Source organism: Aureococcus anophagefferens (genome assembly GCF_000186865.1).
Source record: "Aureococcus anophagefferens unplaced genomic scaffold AURANscaffold_20, whole genome shotgun sequence".
Lineage (NCBI taxonomy): Eukaryota > Pelagophyceae > Pelagomonadales > Pelagomonadaceae > Aureococcus > Aureococcus anophagefferens.
In genome coordinates this window covers 659,285-659,909 of record NW_008705580.1, presented here as the reverse complement: position 1 = coordinate 659,909, position 625 = coordinate 659,285, and positions in this window count along the sequence as shown.

The following is a 625-nucleotide window of genomic DNA, read 5'->3' as shown; positions in this document are numbered from 1 at the left end:
AACGCTCTCTGTGCGCGAAAATGCCTGACTGCAGTCAGGTGAAACTCCCCGGCTGGGGGAACGTTGGGGGAACCTCTCTGCTCCCCCGCAGCGAGTCGGGCGTGGCGGCGGGCCACGACCGGGAGCTGGGTGAGAGTCGGGTCGGCGAAGTCGTCGTCGCCGGCCATTGCCAGGCCGCGGCGGACCGCCGGCGGCGCGCTTCGCCGCCGCCCGCTCTGCGGCGGTGTGGCGACGCTCTGGTCGCTCCCGAGGCTGCCGCTCCGGCGCCTCGACTCTGTGCTGCGCAGTGTGCTAGCACAGTGGGCCCATAACCCAGTGAACCGCCTCCTAGGTGGTTGGGAAATGTTACCATCTCCTATGCGCTAAATAAACGCTCTCTGTAGCGCGAAAATGCCTGACTGCAAGTCAGGTGAAACTCCCCGGCTGGGGGAACGTTGGGGGAACCTCTCTGGCGCTCGCCGCGCTCGCGAGAGGGGTTTAAAGACGGGTCGGCGGGACGAGTCCGCGCGTCGCCGCCTTTGTCGCCTCTGGGTCTTTTCGGCGCGGTTGGCGCCTGTTTTTTTTCTTTTTTTTTTCTCCTCGCCACCGGCCCCACGAAAAAAGGCACTTTTTTCATGTGGGGCCA